The following is a 26,300-nucleotide window of genomic DNA, read 5'->3' on the forward strand; positions in this document are numbered from 1 at the left end:
CCAAGGGGAAATCCTGCCTGACCAATTTGGTGGCCTTCTATGATGGGGCTACAGAACTGATGGACAGGGGTAGAGCAGTTGATGTCATCTACCTGGACTTGTGTAAAGCATTCGACACTGTCCCACACGACATCCTTGTCTCTAAATTGGAGAGACATCAATTTGATAGGTGGACCACTTGGTGGATAAAGAACTGGCTGGATGGCCACACACAAAGAGTTGTGGTCAATGGCTCAATGTCTGTCTGGAGACCAGTAATGAGTGGTGTCCTTCAGGGACAGATGTTGGGACCGGTCTTGTTTAACATCTTCGTCGCTGACATGGACAGTGGGATTGAGTGCACCCTCAGCAAGTTTGCTGATGACACCAAGCTGTGTGGTTTGGTTGATACGCTGGAGGGAAGGAATGCCATCCAGAGGGACCTTGAAATGCTTGTGAGGTGGGCTGATGCCAATCTCATGAAGTTTAACCCTGACAAGTGCAAGGTCCTACACCTGGGTCGGAGCAATCCCAGGCACAGCTACAGGCTGGGCAGAGAAGGGATTCAGAGCAGCCCTGCGGAAGAGGACTTGGGGGTGCTGGTCAATGAGAAAATGAACATGAGCTGGCTTCAGTGTGCGCTTGCAGCCCAGAATCCACCTGTATCCTGGGCTGTGTCAAAAGGAGTGTGACCAGCAGGTCGAAGGAGGTGATCCTGCCCCTTTATTCTGCTCTCGTGAGACCTCATTTGGACTATTGTGTGCAGTTCTGGTGTCCTCAACATAAAATGGACATGGAACTGTTGGAACAAGTCCAGAGGAGGGCCACGAGAATGATCAGGGGACTGGAGCACCTCCAGTATGAAGACAGGCTGAGAAAGTTGGGGCTGTTCAGCCTGAAGAAGAGAAGGCTGCGTGGAGATGTCATAGCAGCCTTCCAGTATCTGAAGGGGGCCTATAGGGATGCTGGTAAGGGACTCTTTATTAGGGACTGTAGTGGTAGGACAAGGGGTAATGGGTTAAAACTTAAACAGGGGAAGTTTAGATTGGATATAAGGAGGAAATTCTTTCCTGTTAGTGTAGTGAGGCACTGGAATAGGTTGTCCAGGGAGGTTGTGAATGCTTCATCCCTGGCAGTGTTCAAGGCCAGGTTGGATGGAGTCTTGGGTGACATGGTTTAGTGTGAGGTGTCGCTGCCCATGGCAGGGAGGTTGGAACTACATGATCTTAAGGTGCATTCCATCCGTAATTATTCTATGATTCTGTGAATAGATACAAACCCACAAATCTTTATCTGGAGAACACTTAAAAAAAAAAAAAGCCATTAGAGGAAAAGATTTTAATGAGATCATAAATGTTCTATGTGGTTTATTAGACAGGGCTTGGAAATTGGGGCTCCTTCTGAAGGCGTTTTTGTATTCAAATTTTTCAGTAATTGACCTCATTCTACTATGAGCTGTCATTTGTATTTCAATACATGAAATGGCCTTCTCCGGAAACCTTTAAAGTCTTTTGACCTTCCTTTGGGAAAGGGTAGAACACTTTTATAGGCTTGTGATTAAATGTTTTTTTTTCTCCACCCCCTTCCCCCTTTTTTCCCCCCAGTAGTGTCATTTATCAGTAATGTTTAGAAAGAGGGAGAGAGAGTTCTTTTAGTGGTTCTTCTTTTTCATGTGTGATGAAACGGGAGTTGTCTTGTGTTCACATCTTCCCTGAGCTGAGGAGTCTTTCCTTAGCTTGGTTATTGGATTTCAGTAACTTACGTTTATGATATGGTAGAGGTATCAGCAAAGCACTCAAAATACTATGAAGTATAGCTTAGTTTGGAGGATTTATGGAGGCTTCACTGACTCTGCACGTGTGGGGCCTTGGAGATCCTCTAGTCCAACCCTGCTGCTCAAAGCAGGGTCAGCTAGAGCAGTACTTTGTCTGGTTGAGTTCTGAACATCTCTGAGGATGGCAACTCCATAAACAAGTCTCTCTTATCTGTTTCAGTTTTCAGTTGCCATTAAAGTGTTCTTTTTTCTATATTTACAGGATATTTCTGATGTTTTATGTGCTGCAGTTGTATTTCTGAACACTGCTTCAGCACAGTGCCTGTCAGGAGTCAAGGGAAAAGATTCTCAAGGGTACTATTCAGAAACTGTGTTCATTGTTTGATATTTATTATTTTTCTGTTTGTGAGCTACATAGCAACTGCAAGCTGGAGCTGCTTGTTGGATCTGTTTGTTAGATAAGGAACAGAATGACAAAATCACTTTTTTGATCTGCTTGTCGGATACAACACTTACCTAACATGTTACACTTTCTGAAAGCTTTTAAATATCATCCATGTCGTTAGTGTCTTGCTAGCCTGTAGAAGCAGGTGTCTTTTTGCAGGTAGGCACCAAAGTGTTCATTCTTTCTGTGGAAGGTGGGCAAACGCGCGCTTTAGACTGAATCTTGCATTTAGTTTGATCCATACATGTGAGCCAGTCTGCTAGATGTCTGTTTTTCTTTTCTGGAAATGTATCATGTTTTTTCGTATGAAAGTGGGGGGAAAAAATGCATAGAAGACAGTTTACAGCTTCATCTCTGTACCTGCAGAAAAGATTGGTACCATAGTCTGAACTGTATTTCTTTGGAAAAACTGGTATTTTGTGTGTCTTGCTTTTCATTCTTCTGTTTACCCCACTTCTAACGGTAGCTAACGCATAGCTTGGCTTTGCAGTGAATTTTACAACTTACTGTTAGGTGACATTGTTTTGTATCAAATATGATGATGCACAGGTGGTTTTAGTGTGGAATGGGTGAGGTTTTCAAAGCCAGTGTTTTGTAGCTCTCTCTGTTGGGCTGCAGTAATTTACAGAATCACACAGTATGATTAGGGATAGAAGGGAGCTCTGGAGACGTAGTCCAACCCCCTGCCAAGGCAGGGCCACCTAGAGCAGGTTGCACAGGAATGCGTCCAGATGGGTTTTGAGTGTCTCCAGAGAGAACCAATAACTTCAGTAATCAGGATGCAGCAGTGAAAATTGAGATGAAAACTTTTATAGGTAATCTCAAGACCTGTAACTGATTTAGGCTGAAACACGGGCCTCTGGAGGTCACCTGGTCCAACCTGCCCTGCTGAAAGCTTGGCCAGTGTAAAATGGAGGTGTAAAATGACAGTGGGTTTAGCTTAGTCTTTGCTGTAATCTCCCTAGGTAGGTACAGAAAGGAAAGTGATCCCCCAGGCGTTTTCCAGAGTAATAGACTTAAGCGTCTCGGCCTGTCCTTGTTCCTCATGTACTTCAGCCCCCTAATCCTTTGGTGATCTCTCTGCTGAGCTTGATTCAGTCCATCTTTCATACACTGAGCAGTCTGAAACTGGACATACTCAGCGTGTGAAATGTCACTTACCAGATTTAGACAGAGGACTGTCAAGCACTGCAGGGCAAATACTGTTAACTTAATCTTTACTACAGCTTGAGATGGTGCATTTTCAGAAATGCCTGGTTTTATTCTTTTACTTGTGAGGAACCTGAGAATAATTTTTTGTTTTTACCATATCACTGTTTCCAGAAAGGCTTATTTACATTGTCTAGCTTGTCTAATTTGTAGCCAGACTTGTTTTCCACAGCCTCAGATTTAATCAATATGTTTCTCATGCTCTAAAACATTTTTCTATCTAAATTGAACTGGGTAGTCACACATCATTTTAGTTACCCTACTGATGTATTTTGCCTTGTGTGGCATGTTATATTGGTTTACATTGTTTTTCTTGACATTGGGCATCAAGCAAACCATTGTGGTTGTCTGATTTTTGAGTGGAAAAGTAGTTTTCTGCCTGCTTTATTCTTAAGGTCTGCTTTCAATTTATAAATTACTGTTTGTTTGATCTGCATGCAGGGATGTGCACTGTACCATATTTCAATGTGTCATAGTTAAAAGTCTCTAAAAGTCATACCAGAATAAATGTTTATGGAAGAAATGGGAAAGTGGATGTTCTCGGAAACAGGGATTAGGGGAACGGGGAGGAGACAGTGAGTATATTATTATCAAGCATGGATCAGTCTTTCACGTAACTAGTGGAAAAAGGCACTCTGCCCTTGTTGTATCTTTTACCTGATAGCTTGTGACATCCAGCAGGCTGGGTGGTGCTGCCAGAGTAGGAGCTAGCTGCGATGGATCTGTTTTGGTGCAAAGTCGAGGTCATCCATTCAGACCCTTGGCTTCGTTTCAGACTGCTCGTATGGTAATGTTTTTCAGTCCTATCACTTTGATTTTTGCCAAAGACTGCCTTGAGCTAAAATCCTCTCGGGACCTGCACAACATTATTTTTGGCAACTGCAGCACTTGTGCTATGGGCTGTTGGCAGGTTGAATCACTTGCTTCGTTTGTAAGATACCATGTAGTGTTTCAGGATGTAAGGACAAATCAGCTTGCAGCCTGAGCTTGTCACAGCTGTCTTGCCTTTCACCTCATGGGAAAAGATTTATCAGGAGTAATTATGTCTAATTGAGCCTCTCTTGCTGTCTTGACAATTTTTCTTTTTTTTCTGCTAATTTGGTCAGTGGACATAGATGAGATAAAAGTGTAAACAGTGCCTCTCTGAATGGCTTCATGCTTCTTGGATTATTTAAATGATTCTTTTAATCTGCCGTGAAATTATGTGGGTTGTTATGTGGTATTTCATCTTAACTCCAGTTTTCTACCTCTTGAACCATATTATATTCCAATGAGGAAGGTTTGTTTTTTACCATCTGTACAGGACAAACTTATTTTTTTCATTTCTTTGAACTGCCGGAGTAGTGCATGTCTGCTTTTTTTAACCTTTGTTTTCTTTTATGTTGGATGCAGGTGAAAATTGACTTCTCCCCACCCTTTACTCACCTGAAGGGTTCATGGTTACAAACTTTTTCAAGTTGGGAACAATTAAGTGCATTTCTTATAGAAACTTCACTGTTCAGGAGCTTCTGAAAATGGCACTGAAAGTGAAAGGGTTTATCAGCTGAGTATGGGTATAGCTAATAGTGGTACTTTCTGCTCCTTTTTGATGGATTTTGTTTTTGTTGCTCAGATTCCTAACCTTACTGTTGAAATAATTGTAGTAGTCATGAGTCAACTAAAACTCACTAAACTTGTAGCAACCTATTTCTTAGTTTATACATGTAATTCATGAACATTTCAGGAGAAAAGAAGGCTGCATTTTAGGGTTGGATGTCTCTGCCTTAATTTATACAAAATAGAGGTATCTTATATGGGAAGCTGTGGAGATGTTTTTGTTTCTGAGTGAAGATCTGCCTGGTGTCCTGGATATCTTGAAATACAAATGGTATTTCTATTTTGAGGACGAGGAATTGGAAGATACAATTAAGAGGAAGGGACATAAAACTCCCATTACTTCAGACTTGAGTTTTCTTTGTGTGAACTGCTGTGTATGTGGAATTTATTGTAGGACAGATAAAGTGAAGAAAATTGCAGTATGGTAAACCTGAATTAAATTTTCTTTCTTTGCCACTAAGTGCATTCTTGAGCATATTCTTTTTTGGTTTTTTTTGCTGTTAAAACCTGGATATTCTTAGTACCAGAATATTAGAATGGCCAGAAATATTTGACTTGCAGCCTAAGCCAGTCTTTAGAGAGGGAGTTTTGCATATATGTGGGGATTATTCAAAAACTGCTGTCATTGTTTTCTTCTAGGACAGTGGTATACCAGACAAACATGTAAGATATGCCTTGGCTGGAATAGGTGCATTAAGTTGACTCACTTTTTTTACTAAAAATGTTGAATCTGGAGATATCACTGTCTGTATTTGTGTTTCAGTATATACCAGATGCAGGTTTAATTATGGAAACTAGACTTGCTTTAAAGCAACTATAGGAAAGGTGACTGTCCTGTTTTTCTTTAGTCTCCTAGCTTCCCAACAGGCAAATTCGAAGGAAAAATTCTAGCAAATGTAAATGATTTTAGTTTATCTCCACACCCTTGGAAAAAGCCTCAAAAACCATGTAACACCACCCTCCCTCTCAAAAAGCTGGCAGGAAAATGGAGAAATTCCTGGTAAAATGCCTTCCTTATCTTGACAATTGTACAGAGTGGTAGTGCTGCTCTTCCTGTGCCCATTTACTTGTAGAAGGTTCAGTGTGTCTCACTGATGGCATGTACAGTGCTTTTATCATGGAGTGCCTGGAGAGGCATATCCCAGGCTGTGATATGCCTCTTGCCAAAAGTAATGCATCAGCCTGGATTGAGCTGAGTGCTTTCCCTTTACATGATGCATGGAACTGTAAGGTTTCTTACACTTGATCATAAATTTGTGTTCTTAGTTGCTTGTGACTTTATCAGACTGATCAAAAATTGGTTGCGCAAATAGAATTCTTCCAGTGCTAAGGAGCAGAAGGCATTAGTGGGACACTGTTGTTTTTCTCAAATTCAATATAAGGTTCTGTGGGCAGGTAGTCAGCATTGCTGATGGATTTTTATTTAGGTTGATGCTTGTGAGAAGTTGTGTAAAATTGCTTCGGTTAATGAGTTTCATCCTTTCTTGACAATTGTTTCTATTTTCACTAGTGGGAAAAATATATGATACCGAGTACTAGCTTCATTAATCTGGTTTTGTGCATTTTGGTGGATAAAATGGAGGCTGTTTTTAAAAGTTAAATTCCACTTTGCATAATTGCATCCATACTAAGCAAGTGGATCAAACAGCCATTAACTGAACCATTGACTAATGGCCACTGGTAGAGGAGAGAAGTTAATGGGCAGGAGGGGTCTGCTGCTGTTGAACTTGAGACCTGTATCAGATTGTCTTTTGGTTTGTAGCCTTTTCCAAGAAAAAAATGCTACTGATTTGGCATACTGCTTTATAGTGTGGCTACTGATCACTGCATCTCCTGAAAGATATGCCTTAATGCTAGCCTGCAGAAAAGCAGAAGTAAAATCTGCTATTGGCACATGTGCTCCAGGTATAACATTTCCATATTTTTAAATTGAAGCTAATAACAAATGTTATTAATGCTTGCAATTTTTATGCTTTATTGTGATCATGGCTGTCAGTTGACTTGTATGTAAGAAGTTTCTTGGCTATATACATTTGTAGACACATAAACATTTCATTTAGAATTTGATGATTTGCAGGTTCTAGTCATGTATAAAAGGGAAATTGAGTTACAAAACTTGAAGTAGGTCTGTGCATCTGAAGCTACTGCTGTACCACTGCTGGCAGATATTACTAAAGGTCCCATTAAGTATCAGAGGAACGGGGGGAAAAACCACCAAGCACAAAAACATGCATTATTTCTGCTAACAAGCATACGGATCTGAGAAGTCCTCTTGCCACCTTAAGGTATCTGTTCCTGTAGCAGAACCAAGTGGTTTAGGGCTGAGTTACTCCAGTGCTTGTTGCTGTTACTACTATGGGATGTGAATGGGTGATACTTCAGTAGTGTGACTTGAAACTGGTGGCTCAGGTGAAGGGTGACCTTGCCAAAAGGGATTATTTTTTTGTTTTGAACAAATTGCACAAATTGATTCCTTTTGTATAACTGAAGGAATATTGAAGTGTACAGTGCATCCATAATGGAACTTGCCATGTACTCTAATTCAGTTTCAGTTCCCTCTGTGGATTGGTCAATTGCTTGTATGGTTCCAGATGTGAATAAAATTTTTCTTGATAAGCCTTTTACAAAAGAACAAGTTTAAAGTACATACTTCGGAGGAAAAAAGGGATTTTTATTTTTTTTAATGTATGTCTGTGTGTGTCATGATGCTGATTCCATAAGATCACATCTCGAAATTTTGATGTATTTTAGGTGAAAAGCATTCTTTGGACTGGACCAGATATTAACTCTGACAGGAATGAAAATCTGAAGAATTTTGTGAACCTACAGCTCTCTAAAGAAATTGATGAGCAGGGTAAGAAGTCACTTATCTTGCATAAACCTTACCTTGTGGGTATTTGGCTGCTGTAATACAGAATATGCCACTTCCTGCTACGTAAATGGAAAGAACAAAGGCAGTTATGAAGGGTGAAGACAGCAGTCACATTCAGTCTTCCTCTCTCCTAGTATAAGACAAAATATCATCGTTCTGAATACTTAAACCTGAAAATGGTACTGGCAGATGTGTTTTACACAGTACAGATACACGGTGGCAGAATGTGAAGTTTGGTGAGGGAAAGGTGAATTGTTTGGTGTCTGTTTACTTTGAAATGTAAGAACAAAGTGAGGTGCTGTGTTGGCTATGAAACTGGGGGAAGTAGAGCATTTTTTTTTTAAACTGGCTTTAGTATATGGATGTCATGACTGAGGAATAACTTCAGGGAGTTGCTCTGGGTTTGAAATACTCTAAAATGCATGTCATTTGAATTTAATATCTGACAAAAAAAAAAGCTTCAAAGTTTTGCCTTGTAATTTTTTTGGCAAGCAGTGGAAAGCTGGCATTGTGAAGAAGCTTGAACAGAAGAAGGCTGAGAACGAAGCCTCTTGTTTCTTCTGAAGATCTATCCGACAGTGTATAGTTAAATTGTACTGGATTTTTCTGTTATTTTCTCTTGACTTCTTTAGCTTCATAGCCACAGGTGATTCATTGTAACAGCTTCTGACCTTTTGTTCTTGGAAGCTTTATGTTGTTAATGGACCAAAAGCAGAATGGCTTTTTAAAAAATAGGTTGTGGGAATTTAGAGTGTTCTTGATGGACAGGAAGGATAATCCTGTGGCAGAATTGACTTACTATAGTGACTTTCCACTTTGAAGCTTTTATTTGTACCAAAGAAAATGTAATTCCTGCAGTGCAGTGCAAACCTGGATTTAGCTTAATTTTTCTTTTTAAACATGAAGAGTTTCTGTGCTTGACATGATGGAGCAGGGGGAAAGTAATTTGCCTGTGTGCAGGTGAATCTTTTTCCTGTTTCCTAAAACAGGGACAGCTGAGGGAAGAGTAAAGGTCATTTAAACATACTCGCTGCTGTTACAGATAAGCTAACAATAGTTTAGGTCCTCTTTGCTCCTTGCAGATTAGAAAATTACTGAAAATGTTAATAATGTTTTCCTTAGTGCCTTATTTTGAGAAGTACTTAGACTCTTCAGCACAATGAGTTCAGTTATTCTTCCCTAAATAGTTTATACTTGTCTTTAATTGCAGTTTGGGTCATTTTTGATGGAAGGTTATTTTGTGAATTTATAAGCTTCTTAGGGAATCAGTACTTAAGCTGAACTATATGGAGTTACCCCTTGTTAATCTATTGCATACCAAACCGCCCTTTTTCTGGAATGTTAGCCTATCTCCAAGGAGCAATGCATGGTTAAGATAAAATATAGTTGTGTTGGGTTTTTTGTTTGTTTTTCTTGTTTGGTTGGTTGGTTTTGTTTTGTTTAACCTCATATAAGTACCTAAGACTGAAATGTGTTAAAGTGCAGGTTTTGGAAGCTGGGATTTCGCTCACTCTCCTCTGTAGTTTTGATATTGACAAATGTGTCTCCCAAATCTGACAGCCTAGGAGAGGGACTTGCAACTTAATGTAATATGATGAGCTAGGGTGATGTGTGTGTCAGATCTATACCTGAAACTGCATTATGACTGGCCTTTTTTACTGCTAGATTTTGCTTCTAGGCCTCCCTCCTGGGTATGTCACTGCTGTACAAGTCATTGAGTTTGTCCTCTGCCTCATACATGCTTGCACAATTCAGAAGGTAGTAGAGAGGCAAGAAGCTGCAGCAGAAGATTTGCTCATCAAACCACATCCTAAAAATAATGTGGTGATTTTAGGTGTCTCTGGGTTGCTTTCTCTGAAGACCAGCAAGGCTAGTAAATGTTTTTAATGAGCAGCATATAGAACTGGAAAAGGAAATTGCTTATCTGAAAATCTGAAAGTTGGTGTAACTTTGATTTGTAAAACAAAAAACATAGGTTGTAAAAAATGCAACCTCGGGGGTATAGTGCAGCTGCTGTCTCATTCTGAGAGAATTCACAGCCACAATTTTTCTGTAATTCTCTTGGTTTTATATCCTTCTGCAGTGAGGCTGTTAATTGAGGCTGCTGTGGGTCATTTTGGACACTAGAAACTGGGACAAGACAAAGTCTCTCTTTACACAATACACAGCTGTTGGATGAGAGTATCTACTTTAGATTTCAAGTACAGTTTAAAACTTAAGGTGACAGAGTCCTTTGTTTTCCCTTCATTTTTTTCCCCCTTTTTCACCCTTCACTGGGAGTGCATCACTCCTTTCATTTGTGAGTACAGCTTGGAGGTGGGGTATCAACCCACCTAAACATCATCAGTAATCTGAGGTATTTGTGAATTTTCTGCGTGTTCCTTAATGAAACTTACTGTTCTGTTTTTCTTTTATTATTCTTCAAATCCGTATTACAACAGCATTGGTGTCGCTGCCATCTTTGTGTGTCTCAGATTGCTTCTGTGAGTGCATTCCAACAGGTGTGTTGTTTTTGTTTTCCTGGCATTTATTTTGCAATTTATTAGGAACATAATGCTTTAGATCTGTATTTCAGTCTAGTTCGAACAAGTTTAGCTCAAGTAGTGGTTGAGTTGTGGTTTTGATGGAATGCTTGTTTGGCAAGCTTTGTCTGTAAGTGCTTCGGTGTTTTCAGCACATAATATTTTGGGGCAGCCATAATGCAATTGCATAATCTTAAACTATGTGCTTTACAAATAGCAGATGTTTATAAGTATTGAATGCAAGCCTTGAGCAGTTGAAGAATTTGGTGCATGACATGTCAGCATCTCAGGCTTTATTAAAAAAAAAACCCCTTTTTTTTCTTTTTTCCATTACCTGCATAGTTCAACCTAATACAGATCTGATGATGATGCAGTAATGTGTGGGATTTGTTTCAGGTTTTATAGGGGCTCCTTATTGAAGCGTCTTGTTCTACTTGGGTTGCTAGTCTGTGGTTTCAGGTGACTCATTTGTGATCCTTGTGACGTTCCACCCTCTATTCTGCCCCAAATTGTGGCCAGGAAACTTTGATTTAATAGGGGAGAGTTCTGATCACATTAAGGAAATGCTGAATAGTGTAAGTACTGAAAAATGAGAGAACCACACTTGTTTTGGTTATCTGAGAGTAACTTATTGAGAGATGCTTATTGTTTGAAACTGTTTTACATGTGGCGGTTTTGGGGTCTGTTAAATCTAAGACTTAAATACTGCTAAAACTGTACATAACAGCTCTCCTCTCCCGTTTTTTAAATTCTTACTATGAGGTTAAAAATGTAAGAAATGTTGTATTGCAAGCAGTTATTTTTAGTTTTCTGCTAGCTTCAGGACTGCCAGTGCTGCAGATGACAGATTTGGGGTGGTGTTTTAATAAGTGCCCCATCCTCAATGAATTCACTTCTTAACTCAAACTATAATCCTAACGTTGATGATGTCCTGTGGTCACAATTATATATTGTAGAGAAGAAAGTTGCTTTTAAATTTCTTGTTAAATTCTGATTATTGAGATGTCACCAATCCTTGAATACCATAGATGACTTTTTCCTGCTTGTGTTCATGGTTTTAGCTGTTGCTTTTTTAGTTCTTCCAAGGCTGTAATTGTCCTTAATTTTTGTTTGTATGGAATCTGATTGTCTGTTACTTTTTCTTTAGTCTCTCTATTATCTTTGAACAATGTGAGTGACAAACAGTAGTCAAGAACAACCATGGTAGATTGTATGTAGCAGTGATTTCTGATTTGTTTTCCTTTCTAAAGTATCCCAATTCTTTTCACTTGCTTTTGATAGTGGAAAGCTGATTATTTTCAGTGAATTATCCATAGTGACTTCAGTTTTTTATCTTCCTGAAGGCTTAACAAATGTGAAGCCTGTTAATATGTAGATTCACTTGAGGTTATTTTTTCCCTTCCTTTTAAATTTGTTGGCAATGGATTTGATTTCACAATCAGCCTGTCACTGTGGAAAGCTTCTGCAGCTATTCACAGAATCTTTCAGATAAGATTCTTCTGACTAATCTGAATCTCACACTTTTTAGCTTTGCAAAGCTTATAAAAGTTTCTGTATCTGTCAGTTTGCTTCTTGTTCCTGAGCATGGGTCAAAGTGTAGATCTTTGAGAAAGCTGATCATTGCAACATCCTATTCCCTATTTCATTTTATTATTTTATTTTATCCTTTGGTCATAATTAAATTTATTTGGTCATAATTAAAAAAAATCTCATTGCTTCTGCTTATCTCCCACTTAGTATTTATTGATGGGTTATAATTTCCAGCTAATTTGTCATTCTTTCAACCTATGAGAGCTTGGTTTCTGTAAGACCCTTCAATGAGAGATCTTGCTGTTCTTGTTAACTTCTGTGTATATTCTTGAACTTTTTGGATATAACGCATTGAATAGTTTTTGTATGCTAAAACCGTCTTAAGTGGCTGGACCACTCTTTCTGGAAACGAGGGTGCTTTACTATGTACATTGTTGTAACGAAATTGTGATGTTTTTCTTTGAACAGGCAGGCAAAATAAGATGAATAATAAAAAGTATCTCTAGCAGAGCCAAAAGGCACACCTTGTAGTTGTGGCAATAGCATGAGATAACTCTGAATGCGTTTTAACCTGTTTCATTATGCTGCCTCAGTTTCATTATACTGCCCAGGCTGCTGCACAGTAGAACTGGAAATATTTGAAAGACACACATTCCCTGCCAGTTGTGAGGCAACCACACCCTGGCTTGTTTGCTCTTATGAAGGTGCATTTTTAATATTGTAAACAGTTCCTTGTGGTTGTTGTGTAATAAGAAGCTGATTTAATGAAGTTTTTGAAAGGAACACATACTGTAAATGTCAGCTTTACTTAACAGGTTCTTTTGTTTGAAAACTTTGAACTGTTGAATAAAATGTGTGGCTGCAATTAAATTTAACCATATATGTAGTACTGTGATACAGCTGAGGCAGCTGTGTCTGTTCCTTGTGCTCAGGCGGTGGGGAAGTCTCCCAGGGTGCTGTGTTCCCCAAACGTTCCTCCTCACCCTCACTGACTGAGTAAATCAATATCCTCCAAGTATACAGGCACATTTTAGACCTACCAGTATTCCAGTAACTGGCTTGGGTCCCAGTAGCTGGTCAGAGCTGTACTACTGTAGAGAGGTGCCTAGTATGAGTGTTTTGAGAGCCAGTATGGTAATGTGAAATAGTAATTTGCAATAGATTTTTTTGGCTGTTGGAGAGGCATCATGTTGCATTTCACTTAGCAAGGGGGAGAGGCTTAGAATAATTCTAGTCTGTTTGCCTTTAGAAGTATTTCTATGAGACTAATATAATACCTGAAAAAGGAAATCTGTTGGCTGGCCTCTAGGGTTGCAAAATGTCAGATATGCTTGTGAAGTAGTATGTGAGTGAATTTGTTTCTGATAGTGTCTCGAGTGATGCATGTTAATTCTCAAGTGATGTTCTGAGAAGTCACAGTCCTAATGTAATTAGCATTTTGTGGATGATAATGCTTGTGTAAGTTAATTTTGCTTCTGAAAATTAATTGCAATTACAGAATGATGCTCTGTGATGCTTCTGAGATAAGTCTGTTCTCTTGTGTTGCACAAAAAATAATTATGTGACTGCAGGATAAACCAAACAAATCCTCTCAAGGTTCATGTTGGTATTCACAAAGAGAAAATCCTCCTTTTTTGACTTGTTCTTGGGTATGAAATCATGGGAGTATTGGGGACACTTGATGCTTTTACCTAAGAATGACTTTATTTTGTGGTCACTGGCTGCATTGCTTTCTACCAAAGCATCTAGTCTTTTATTTCTGGGTGCGTCTGTAGTTAAAAGTAGTGCCTGATGGAGAAAATGCATATGTTGATTTCTCAAAGTGTGCCCTCAAAACATAACTATTGCTCAGTAATAGACTAAAGAAATCTTTTATAGTATAACAGTGCTTTTTCCATTGTGATATAGGTTCCCATGGAATTTCTTTTAACAGTCTTGTTACCTTGAAATGAATTCAGATATCTCAAATCATTGTTGCAGACGGTCAGCAAGCATAGATTTTTATTTCTTAAGTTTTTCTGCTGCTTTAAGGGATCAGTCAAACTTTTTTTTGGTGGGAGCTCAAGTGCTAAAACACAGAATGGCATTTTCCATAAAAATGTACCAGATCATACAACTGCTGTGCAGTGATCAAGTAGTTTTGTCTGAAGAGTGAGGAAGATGGGAAATGAACTGGACATGTTGTTCTGTGCACTTGAATGCCTTCAGTTTACCCGCTTTATGCTTTTGATTATTGTTTGTCCTTTACTACTTTCTATATTCCATACTAAGATAGGTCCTGGGACTCTGCTGTAGTTCAACAGCAGTTCTAAGAATCTGCCTTGGCTTTCATAGATAAGATGGTTTACAGGTAAGATAAATTTACAGTACTTGGAAGTTTTTAGTAGTATGAAGGTGGGGAAAACAAAAAGTTTCCAAAACCCTGCCTAAAAGCTTTTACGGGTAAATTTCCACAATCAAATACTCACTGTCTTGTGTCTGCCTTTTATTTTGAAATTGATGCTTATAGGGTTCTTCTGTTTATTGCTACTGACCTGCTCTGCTGATGCTAGTTGTTAGTCATGACAACTTCTGTACAGTGAGGTGACATGTGGACTGCAGGCTGACCATAAACTGCAAGCTGATCATAAGGAACTGAAGATAACCTGTGAATTGACTACTGTAAGGAACTGAAATTAATCTGTAAACTACTTCAGCCAGGAACTTAATAATGGTCCCTCCAAATTACCTGGCTGCCATTATTACTTGAAATGGAGCAATTTTGGGTAATCTGGGAGAATATGAAATTTAGGAAATTACACGCTATTTCTAGATTTTGAACAAAGCTCAACTGCCGTTGATGTATATTTACGTATTTGTATATGTATGCATATTCAGAAAACCCCCTACCTTCTCTGTTCTATAAAGAATAGTACTACTTTCTGCTATTTATTTCTTGTTAATTGTTGGGGGAGGAAGTAGAGTGTGATATGATTAACCTACATTACAACTATAGTATTAATTATTTTTTATACAGGCTCTTCACTAACAAAAGAACAACTTAAATGTATTTTTGTTGTAATTAGCTGATGTAAGTAATTACATTCTCATTACACTTCTATGATAATCTGAGTTTTAAAAACAGAAGCAGTATTATCTCAGTGTGCCATGCTACTGTGTGTAGTAGGCTATAATAAAACAAAACTAATTTTGAAACTATATTCAAGAAGACTTTTCTTTGCACTTGGAGTTTTGTGTGCCTGTAAAGAAATTTTAGCAAGTTTTTTGTGGATGAGGAAGACATTAGTTAATGGATTTGGCAATAAAAATGTCTTGAAATTAATTCTAGGAATCTGAGGCATCCTTGACACATTCAAGAAAACAAATATAATGTACGTACATTTTAATTGTAGATGAGATCAATCCTCACTAGCTCTGCGGTCATGGCAGTTGACACTATATGGGATTTAGCACTGGAACTGAATCTCTGTGGCTGCCTGGTGCAGAACAGTGTATTCATTTAATGAAAGGCTTTATTTCTGAACTTCCCTTGGCAAGCTGCAGTTGGCTACTGAGGTTGAAAGATTTAGTGTAGGATTTTAATCTTCTAAACCAACATACAAAATTTTAGGGATAGCTTGTAAGATTCTAAAATTGGGAAGTTGCTAAAACAGAAAATAGTGCTTTTGACTAAAATGTATTTGAAGTAGTCCACTAATGAAAAATTTATAAGCATCTAGAAATTGTAAAATTGAAAGCCTCCTTAGCATACGTGACTCTGCCAGTGAAGATAAAGTCAGGAGCAGGACTGTTCTATATTTCAGGGTCTCACCTGTGTGCTGTAGTAAGCCTTACTGACACACTAAGAAAAAGTAGCATTGTATTCTCAGATTTCTGGAAAGGTTTCATTATCAGAAGGGTTTTAAAGCAAAGCTTTGTCGCTGTGACCAATTAATGAACAGTGCTCTCCTGCCAAAGATTATTTGTTGTAGTTTAGGTTATATTCTATAACAAATTATGCTGAGATCAATACTGGTAGTAAGGATTCTAATTTTAGACTTGTTTCATTTTTTTCAGAGTTTGCATTTCTAAGGTAGGTGATCTTTTTATTTGAAACTTTCTTCACAAAAAGTTTTTCTTATTTCTGAGGGACAATTTTCAAGCATATCTTTTGAGTATGAGATAGCTGAATGACGTGTTATAGTGACTTTTATTTACGATTATACACTTGTAAACTGACTAATGTCTTACCTTGTGTTTTGCAAAATATGTTAGTGACTTTTCATTGAATTTTTAAAAAGTATAATTTGAAAGCAGAGAGCTTACCTTGTGGGGGGGAGAGGGGAGGGAGGCAGTGTTACCACCTTTGAAGTCCACTTGTTTCCACAGCATAATTTCATGCAAATATACAAATGTTTAAACAAGGAAGTTTTAAGTTGATGACAGTTCTACATGGATAATGAGCAGAAGACTGTTTTATTGCATTTTACAACTGTGGTGGCCATGAACGTGTGCACTGAGCTTTTATTTATTGCCCTGATTTATAAGTGCCCACAGTCCAATATTTTGTATGGTAACTATTTTTACTGTGTAGAGTAGGGGTAGAAGATCTTTTAGAGCCAAATAGTGTGATCCAGCTTCATTTACCTTATAGGTGCATACGAATTTTAAACCACAAAGGCAGTTATCGAAGAGAATTTATTTTTCCTCCCACTTCCTAGAAGAATGGTAGAAACAAGAAGCAATACAGAACAACTTGAGAACTTAGTTCCTGTGCTAAACATTATTCCACCAAGACTGGCTTCTACATTATTGTAATAATATGTATTATTATAAGCATACAGAACCATGTATCTTTATATATGTGTATGTGCATATTTCAGACTGCTTATGGTCTTCATACTCTACAAAAAAAGTTGCTGGATACTGTACGTTTACTGTCATGCCTGGCTAATAAACCTATTACATCAAATAAGTCCATTTGTTCCTGAAAAGTGTCTGGTTATAGAAATCTGAGTAACAAAGTTCATCTAATAGCTTGAGCTATGAATTAGGCTTGCAGCTGCATGGAAGTACTAGATTTCAGGATATCAGCTTTTGAGGAATTGAAGATGGTGTGTCTCTTACAATATTTAATGTTTCTATTCCCTGCTACTAATGGTCCTATCAGAAGTATGTTACTTGCAGAGGATGAGCTGTAAAACTTTTATCACTTCATATGCATCTGTAAAGGACAAACTCACTGCACAGACCTCCGGTTCTGTTCTTTTTATCCTTTTTATGAACCAGTCTTTCCTTCTGCTCAAGATACAGTTCCTCATCTGTTTCCAATGTCAAAGTATAGACAAAGAGCTTTGAAACCAGTAATTACTTCAAGGCGTGTGAGAGAGAAATATCTTGCATTGGAATCATCAGTCTATTTTTGCTCAGGCTCGCTGTGTTTATTGTATCTTCTCCATTCTTTAGTGTTTTTTTGTTGTTTTTTTTTTTTTTCAGTGAAAAATAGGGCAGGGTAACACAAACACCATTTTAAAGTTATTTGAGTTACAAGGCCTAAAGACTTTGTTACTCATCAAGTGAAATTAATTTTCAGAGTATGGATTCTGATGTTTGCATACGTCTTATATACTAGGCTTCAGTTTGGGGTAATATTTTATTGGCTTCAGTGCCTATGTAGCACAGAGCTGCTTTGTGAAGAGCACTGACTTCTTTGTAGGCAGCCAGAAAGTGTATGTGGGTTGGCAGCACAAATGCCATCCTTTGGATGGAATTTTTTGATGCCAGGATTAAGCCACAAAAAGTGGAAGGAAAAAACAATGCTGAATCTGTTAAAAATAAAGTTAGTCCCTCAGTATATAAATAGTGAAAAATAAAAGCCAATGGTTGCTTATTGGGTGTTTCTTAACATTTAGACACCATAATATTTTCCAAAGCATTTTGAATTGTGGGTGATATCTTTCAAAAATAAAACAAAATTAAACATTTCAGTAAGTGTTGCTGAGTAAGCATTTAATATTGAAAGCAAATATTACCTAGTTCTTTTAAGTTCTTTGCTTTCTGTCTTCAACTAGAATTTTAGAGTTACCAGGTGCTTTGCAATTCAGTATTTGGTTTGCTGCCTGAAGAGAGAATAGTACTGAAGTCACCATGTTCCTTGATCCAAGTTTTGTGGTAGTTGTATAAGGCCCTTAAAGTTTATGAGAACAAAAGGTGGAGTGAAGGGCAAATCATGTAAGTTATTTCATGAATGCAATGGGATTTGAAATGTCAGAATATAATGTTTTCATTAAATACCCAATTTCCTACTACATAGTTTTATAGTACAGATACTTATTTCCCTGGTGGTGGAAACACATTGTTCTGAAACCACAAGCAAAAAAATAATTCAGCTAAAATTTCACAGAGTTCTAAAATTAGAAACCTGTATTGGTGGTGAGCTTTGGTCCATGTACCAGGTTGCAGAACTGAGTCCTGAAATTCTCTAAATGTGGGAGTTGTCTTCTGAACATGATGCACAACGCGTGCAGTTGGAGAATGTTCTGTGTAGTTTTGGTTTCAGCCAAAGGTAAAACAAGGTCCCATGCCTCACCGTAAGGTTGAGGCTTTTATCAAGGAGGCAACCTAAAATTGCACTGCTGCTACATAATTTCTTTCTGCTGAAGTGTTATAGTTGCCTGCCTTGGAATAGTATTGTTAGATTGGCATATAGACAGTTAATCACACCAGGCCATGGATCTGAGCAGGCTTTGTTTTTTTGGCTACTTTTATTTTTTTGCCTTTCAATCAGAGCAGCAGAGTAATCCAACTAGTATGTGTCCATACTAGCGTGGACACAAGGGAGGACTGAGATTGTATGGCTGAGACAGAGCATCTTCTGCCAACCAGTGCAGTGCTGGGTACTCCTAATGCAGTTGTGAAGTTTCAGTATTTTGCGGCTTAACGGTGTCACAGAAATTCGCTTGTGCACAATTTTTTTTTTTTTTAATTTAATCAGCCATGTAAAGCTTAATGAGCTCAACTGTGTTCTGAAATCTTTCTTAAAAAGCTTCCAAATTCTGAATTGATCTCTTCCTTCCTTCCTTTTTATCCTTTATAAAAAAAACAATCTGAACTATTTTCTACAGTTTTGTTGCATCGACTTCCTTTCTGTATCTGAGCAGTATTTTCAGAAAGCAGAGAATTATGATAGGTTGGTGCAGGTTTTTTTTTTCATATAAAAAAATCTGTAAGATAAGAGAACATTGTATTGGCTGACAAGTCTTGTTCAATTAAAGTAAAAAATAAAAATAAGTTTTTCATTTTAAATAGTGATAAAGCATATCAGCTCGAAAGAGCTCTTACTTTGTGCTGGTTACAGTATATTTTTGAGGGAATGTATTCAAGTACATAGTATAAAGGAACTATCAAAATCACAATTGGTTTCAAAAAGTACACGGCATTTTCTGTGAATTCAATTCATTGTTTTCTTGTTTGGTATTTTGTTTTGCTATGCCTTCATGAAAGGTTACTGTATTGTGCCTTAACTAGATGTTGTTTTTTATAAAATGCATTGTGTAACTTGTTTGCTCCTTGGCTTCCTTATGGAAAGGATGTCCTGTATTTGTTTACATCTGTGGATTGCTATACTTTCTCATCAATGTTGTGATTGCTATTGCATTTAATATTCTCACACTTTTATGATGAAAAGATTTGATAGTGAGTTGTTGGACTGTTCATGACAGATGTTTGAGCACAAGAGAGCTCAACTAAAACCAGTGGTAAATGTGAAATTAGCAAAGATTTCTGAAATGAATAGTGTGTTAGATGGGGGGATGATCAGATTGGGTGCACATCAGCTGCAGAAAGAAAGGTGTGAAGCAGACACAGTCACAACATGTAAGTATTGTTAAGAGAAGGAGACTCTTGTGCAGGGGGCTTTGTGTGACCGTGTTAGGTTTAGGATGGAACAGTGTTCTGGTAATTCTGGATGTGTATCCTCCTCCTTTCCTATTTGTACTTCTGGAAAAAAAAAAATAAACCAGGCTATTCAGTAGAGCTTCTTCAAGGCATCAAGTACGCTCATTTGAAAAGTAAAAGTGGCAGAATGTCTCTGGATTTGTGTCAGTTTCTTTCTTGTTTGCTTCCAAGTAGGTGGTTATCAGGAAATCTTACAGTCCTGTGCCTGTTAGAGATAAGAGTAAAGCAAGAGTGCTGGGAAACAATTTTAAGTCACTTACGTGAAATTTAACTTGAGATTCTGCTTTAGAAAAAAAGGCCATATGCTGAAAAATGTCAACACATGTTCATAGGAATGAGTAATTGTGAAGTGGAACTTGAGTTAGCTCCCTTGCTGTTCATATTCATTTAAAAATCCCTTAAGATTACTTTTTTCTAAAGTAAATTGCTGATGTTTGTTTGTCCAGCCCCTTAGATAACCAAGTCTTCTGGTTGGTACAGAATAGCACACTATTGGGCTGTTATATAGAAAAGATAGGGATGATTTCTAAATGAATATGCTAAAAATAACTTTCCAGAGCGTAGACATGAGTGCTACTGTGAGCATGGTGCAGATGCTCATAATTGCCTTAGTGAACATGATGTATTCTTTTTCTATTTAAAAAATGGCAATGAAGTGTGCTCTGTCACTGGTGCTGAATGCACTGTTTCGTTAGGAATTCATAGTTTTGTGTCTCGGTTTAGGAGGATCTTGGGTTTAGCTTGTCACTGAGCTGAAAAGACTGAAGTGACTTCTGGATGGTGCAGGACAGGGCTATATCCAGGGTCATCTGGCCACTGTTGGTGTGGAAGGGCACCAGTTGGTTCCCCCTCCCCCCCTTATTTATAACAGACAGTTTGCTGTCAAAACTACTGCCTGTTTTGAATCTGGAAGGTAGAGGATTGCTTTTGCTCAGTCATAATTAAATGTATTTTCTACAGGATTCTGAGACTCTACCTGTGAACAGATAGTGAGCAATAAGGACTGGATGCTTTGGCTTGCTTTGAGATGCTTGTGTTCAAAAGCAGTTCTTGTTTCCTTGGGTTTATGTTTTACCGTGTTTCAAGTGCATTTCAGTTTATTATAGAAAGCATTTCTAAGCTCTCAGAGGGTATATTGCGTCTTCAGCTGCAATGCTAGCTATTTAATAATAGCTTGGACTGTACTGTAATGAACATTGTAAATTTTACTATGTGTTTTTTGAAGTTTTTATTTATTTGTTCACCTTCTTTGTCAGGTCACCATAAAGAAAAGGGTGTTGCCTTTTAATTTTAAGTTTAATATCTGGTAAATTACTTTCAGGCATGTGGTTCTTTTTAAAGTATAAAACATTATAGTGAAAAGGAGTTTGTCTGTACAAAGCTTTATTAGAGGTTACTTTCTGCCTCTCTTGAGAAAATTTTATGAAGGTGGGAGGGAAGATGTGAAGTGTTTTAAAGTGCTGGATACTTTCCTTAGAGTTACCTTACAATTCTTCGCTTTATACCTCTGCATGTGAGAAAGAAGTCTGCACCTGTTGGTGCATGCCACTGCAGTATGACTTCTCTAATTCTCAGAGAAAAATACCATATAGAGACAGACAAGAAGTATCTTTGAAAAAGGTCCTGTGTTTATCCCACCACCAAGTAGTTCCCCCTCCTCATCTTCCCAATTTCAGCCGCGTGGATTGTGTGAGTGCCGTCTCTGTAAGATAGGCTGGCTTGGCTCTTTGCCTAACCTGCCTGGCTGATTTTGTCCTTACTAATTTAGGTCTCTCTCATGTCATACTTTGCTGTAAGCAAGTGGTTTGGGATATTAATACGTTCAGCTAAACTGATGCTGTACAAAGCCAGTATACCTAGGATGGATTTGCACAGTGAGGTTTGGTTAGATTTTTTCCTCTCCTTTTCTGCCTTGACTAAGTTCTCCATCAAATGCCTGTTCTGTAGGGCACAACGTGACAACCAAGGTTGCTTACATGGTATGCAGAGGTGACAATAGCATGTCTGAGGAAGACAGCAGAGTGTCTTGTTTTCAGAATTTAACCTTTGCCTCCTACAGTTTTCACATGAAGGGGATGGGTTTGTTCCTAATTATTCATTTTAAGTAGTGTTGATTGATTAATAGTAGCATGGTTCATAGAACAGTCTAGGTTGTAAGGGGCATTTAAAGGTCCCAAATACTCATCAGAATATTGCTGAAATGGAGCCTGGGTTGGTCTGTTATGTAGGTGTGTTCTCATTATGGTAGGCTTTCAAGGAAAGGAAGGGGCTAAATTCTCAACTTTATTTTTAAGTGAAGCTAATGGCATGAAGCTTCGTGGCATGTTCAGTTCCTGCAGACCTCAACGTGCACTGCTGGGCTCAACAGCTTGTTTAAGACAGGTTTTTAGCTGTACTGTTGTTCGGATGTAATTAGAATGCTTTATGCAGTATGCTTTGGTCCTAATACAAAGAAAACCCTGCTGCTTATGTAAAGAACAGTTTCTTCGCAGTTAGACTGGTCTGTTAAATAGGTTTAAGATGTATGTTTAAAAGCATATCATGAATGAGGAATACTGGAAAGGGCAACCAAATGAGCACTAGGCAGCATAGCAGTGAGGAACAGATACACAGGTTCTGGTTGAGACATGGGGCTGTCTTGGATCAGGTCCCTGTCTGTGATTTCTCTTTGTTTGGAAAGATGGAAAACTATTATTTATTTTGTAAGGCCTAACTAGATGTTTGTGAAAAGCTTTGAGAAGCTTTTGATTAATGACCGTATGCAATATGTGATTATTTCACGCGGAATAATAGAGGGTAGGAGGAAAAAAGTTGGCAATGTTATTTTTAGAGCTTTGTGAAACTTAAGGCTTTGTTGTTTTTCAGATGCTGTCTTTATATTTAAACATAATCTGTTGCTTCCCCTAATCTTTAGCTCTTCTAAATCAATAACAAAACAAGAGAGGCATATCCACCACTTGAAAAGGGAGGAAGAAAAAGTGTAGGGCCATCTGTATGCAGTCTTGGCTTCTTTTAAAAAATAAAAAATATTTAAACTGGTTTTGCCATGTTCTGCTTTTACCAGCATTTGCAACCAATATATGGCTGCAAATATGTCTGTGAAAACTTACTGTTTTGGGTTTTTAGATTTTTTTTAATGTTTCCGTTTTGAAAAGCCTCCAGTAACTGGTGAAAATGTTTACTTGCAGGCTTTTCAGTACTGGTTGCTTAACCTCATACAGCTGTAGAGCAACACTCTGCCTCTCCAGATGTGAAGTTGAGTGGCTGCTGGTTTTTGAACTTCAGACTCTGATTTCCCCACCCTGTTTTTTCCGATCTTCATTTACCATGGTAACCTCTTGGCTGGAGTTGCTTTTCCTTTTAACATGCCCCCAGCTGCTTTTGCAACAGGAAAGATGTTCCTGAGGAGGTTGACCTGAGGAGTTGTCTCTGGCAGCTGTGGGTGACTGAACCTGGGCTGGGATTTGGTAGGGAACTTCTTGGGTGTGATGGAAAGTCATGCTCAGGAGGGCCAAGGACACTGCCCTGCAGAAGCTGTCCAGCAGAATTGCAGGAGGCAGATGGAGGTGGCTGCTCTGCCATCTGTTGCCTGCCGCAGGGCTATGAGTTGGATATGTTAAATGGCTTGGTAGTAAGAGCTCTGGATGGAATTTCTTCTTGAAGTACTTTAGTTTCTAATTTCCTTTCTGTATTAAGGGAAAAAAGGAACTCTGTAGGTGGAAACAGTATGCTGGAGGCAGAATCCAGTGAGAGAAGTTAGAAACTTACCTACCAGGGTGCTGACTGTGGAGTACTTTCCTCAGCAAGAATTCTGCCAGAGAAGTAACACGTGGTTTGTCAGCTGAATGTGGGTGGCATTTAATGTGAAAATTGTCAATAGTAATGCTGGAATATAATGAAAAACAGTGATAATAAAGAACCATCATTTGTATGGGAGCTTACCTGTGGGAGGGTTGTGATGAACAAGACTCCTCTTCAGAGTTTTGTCATCGGTATATTTGAGAGAAGGAAGAGGTTGCTTTGGTAGAAATACTAACTTGTTCCCCAAAGGCTTTTAAAAAAAATCTTTTAAAATCCGAAGTTGGTGCCACCAAACAATAAATTCTTGCTTTCTCCAATAAATTTGCCTTTGTGGTTTTGGGAAAATGCACAGCAATATTACTTTTTATACTGTATTTAAACTATGCCTTTGTAGTGGGCGAAGAAATGAAGCAGCTGAAGTATATGAACCTTGGAGAAAAAGAAACCTTCCCCCACCCCAAACCAAAGTCTTCACCTTCTTCAAAATTTTCTTTGTCTGAAGTGAAACAGGTTTTGGTTTAGCTGTTAAACTTTCAGTTCAATTAGAGTAGCACTGTTTCACAGACTGTTTATCAGAGGAAGTTTTGGTAAGCGTAGAACTCCTGTAATCTAAATGTGTGTCATGGTTGAAGTGGAGGATAGTATGCAGTTGTAGATCACCTTTTAGCCATGTGATTTGACAAAAAACTGAATTAGGGAGTAGATTTATGTTAAATGTATGAAAATGTTTCACTGGCATTTTAGGTGTCTTTGCACTTCAGAGTGTTAATAGCACATAAAATTGTTAAGAAATTAATTCAGCGTGCAGGAGACACCATTACACTTCTGAAGATGAGACTCCATGTTTTATGTATCTGGTACTATTTCTGCAGGTCTTTATGATACAAAAAAGATGTAAGACACCTTCCTGCTTTTTTCAGAATATATATCTTCCAGTACATAGAATGTGGAATGAAATTTCTCTTAGCAAAGGCAATAAGTGGTTGAAACAAGAATTTTCAAGTAACTGCAAAAAATTAATTGGGAAATGTAACAAAAAGGAGAGCATGGGGAAAATGGAGGTAAACTAGATCATAAAGGCTTGAACTGTTGTAAAGCAGGCCTTAGATTTAAAATTTCTTTCTTTTGGGTGGTGACAGGATGGAAACAGCAGCAACAGGGGTTTTTCTCTTGAGGGAACTACAAGCTTTCCTTTAAAACCTCTCCATTAAATTGGTGAGAGTGCTAAGACCTGCTGTTACTGCTATGCTGTTATTATTGCCTGCATGATTAACAGGTTTAGAGGGTTGTATATTCTTTTTCCAGGTGGAGGGGAAAAGAATTCCAAGGTAGATTCATATTTTAATGCATTTAAAATTTATGCTTTATTGCAGTAGGGCACAGATTGCTTCTTCTTAACCATCTGTATATTCAGGTAGGATGGGCTCAGTTTACTCATGGCAGAATTGAAAAGCAGAGCGCTCGGTTGTGAAAATACAGGTTTTTGGTAGAAAGGAAGTCTTGGTCAGTGGCATGACAATGTTTACAGGAATTACAGAACACAAATGGCATTCATTCTTGAGGAAAGATTTGGCTGATGTGTTGGAATTACGTACAGAGACCAACAGCAATTACCAACTTGTATTTCAAGTCATTGTACAGTTGTCAATGGTGCCAAAGTTCAGAGACTGGTGGGCAGAAGACAACTAGAAGTTTATCACATACTATGTCATTGGGTTAGCTTTCTACCTTCTTCCCAAGTCTAGCTTAAAATATAACACTAGTAAAGTATGTGAAGTTAAAATACTTTACCAGCCTGTTAGTTTACATTGTAATTCTTGGTTTCTATGCTCCATGTTTTTACTCTTTGAAACAAACAGAAAAAAGTTTTCATACAAGGTGTATTTAGTTAACTAGCAGAGAGTGCTGTAATTCAAGTGTTGAATTTTGTCAGTTAACATAGTCAATATTGCTTAGGTCTAGATGTTAATGCAACAAAGATTGTGTATGACATTAAAAATCACTGAGTTACAATTTTCAGATGGGATAGACCCAGGTTAAGCAGAAGATGACAGACAGAAAATATAGTATCACATGAAAATTATTCAGTCTTAGCAATTTTAAGATAAAACTTGCACTTCATTCTCTTCATGAAGTTCAACATATGCAACATAGTTGAAAAACTGTTGGGAGAAAACAAACTGTGTGTGCATCAGCCACTTGATAAAAGACAACAGACTCCAGTTTGGGGAGTAGTGATGTTTTTTGGACAAAGCTATGTAACAAGGGAACAAAGCCATTAAGATGCAACAGATGGTTTAACACTCCTTGTTCAATGAGAAAAGTGGTAAGGTTTTAGAACTTGAATTGTTTACAAGAAAGCATGCCTTTCAGTATAAATTTTAGCAGTTTCATAGGCCAAAATTTATGTGTACCAAGTAACACCAAACAGGCTTTAAAAGAAAATGGAAATACTTGTTATATGTTAACAGGAAAAGATTTCCTGAGTAATGTGGGTAGCATTGATACAATTATCCTGTGCCAGTTTTTCTCTTCACTGTTAGAAAATTTCTTGGGCCTGCTTGGAAAATTCATTACTTCTTGTCTTGTAGTCTTTTTGCCATTTTTTGAAATGGAAAGGTAATATTAATCTTGTCA

The 26,300-nt window shown here is 38.0% G+C and overlaps 1 long non-coding RNA gene across 1 annotated transcript in view; it reads left to right on the forward strand.

Annotated features, from left to right (window-relative positions):
* LOC133208897 (uncharacterized) overlaps window positions 1-26,300 on the forward strand; it is a 70,952-nt gene that overhangs the window by 12,695 nt on the left and 31,957 nt on the right. The window contains exon 2 of the long non-coding RNA XR_009724529.1: window positions 7,755-7,857. This is a non-coding gene — a long non-coding RNA (uncharacterized LOC133208897). The remainder of the gene's footprint in view (window positions 1-7,754; window positions 7,858-26,300) is intronic.

This window comes from Neopsephotus bourkii, unplaced genomic scaffold, assembly GCF_033783945.1.
Source record: "Neopsephotus bourkii isolate Nb327-2 ecotype Australia unplaced genomic scaffold, CSIRO-AGI_Nbou_v1 NB_301, whole genome shotgun sequence".
Lineage (NCBI taxonomy): Eukaryota > Metazoa > Chordata > Aves > Psittaciformes > Psittacidae > Neopsephotus > Neopsephotus bourkii.